The 702-nt window shown below is 41.6% G+C and overlaps 1 non-coding gene across 1 annotated transcript; it reads right to left on the bottom strand.

Annotated features, from left to right (window-relative positions):
- Positions 1-285: 285 nt before the first annotated feature.
- trnaf-gaa lies at positions 286-358 on the bottom strand. The gene has a single exon. It is a non-coding gene; the product is annotated as a tRNA-Phe (tRNA).
- Positions 359-702: the final 344 nt, after the last annotated feature.

Here is a 702-nt window from a genome sequence, read left to right as displayed (position 1 = left end):
ATATTTTTATCATTAGGTAGGCTATTTGTGAAAATCACAGCTCACCTACTGCTGAAACCCGGGATCGAAACAGGGACCTTTAGATCTTCTGTCCCAACTGAGCTATTTTGGCTCTGACAAAGAACAAACAGGTCAGAGTTCAGAGTTTTCTGACTGTGCATACTTTGCTAAGGCACCAAATTTGCTTCTTTGTGCACAACTCTAGTCTGTGGACAGGCTTTGACAGGTAGATTTATATATTTTTATCATTAGGTAGGCTATTTGTGAAAATCACAGCTCACCTGCTGCCGAAACCTGGGATTGAACCAGGGACCTTTAGATCTTCAGTCTAACGCTCTCCCAACTGAGCTATTTTGGCTCTCTAAGCCAACAAACAGGTCAGAGTTCAGACTTTTCAGCTGATTTCAAGCTAAAACTCAACATAAAATGCTAAACTATCAATCTCCAGGGACCTTTAGATCTTCAGACTTACGCTCCTCCAACTGAGCTATTACGGCTCAGCAAGACAACAAACAGGTCAGAGCTCAGAGTGTGTAAGTGTTTCTCATCTGTGACTTTGTACTGACACAGCTGACATCTCATTGTCAGTATATAGACTGCGCATACTTCGCTAAGGCACCAAATTTGCTTCTTTGTGCACAACTCTAGTCTGTGAACAGGCTTTGACAGGTAGATTCATATATTTTTATCATTAGGTAGGCT

The sequence above is a fragment of the Plectropomus leopardus genome, unplaced genomic scaffold (genome assembly GCF_008729295.1).
Source record: "Plectropomus leopardus isolate mb unplaced genomic scaffold, YSFRI_Pleo_2.0 unplaced_scaffold56591, whole genome shotgun sequence".
In the NCBI taxonomy this organism is placed as follows: Eukaryota; Metazoa; Chordata; class Actinopteri; order Perciformes; family Serranidae; genus Plectropomus; species Plectropomus leopardus.
This window is presented reverse-complemented; position numbering and strand designations above follow the sequence as displayed.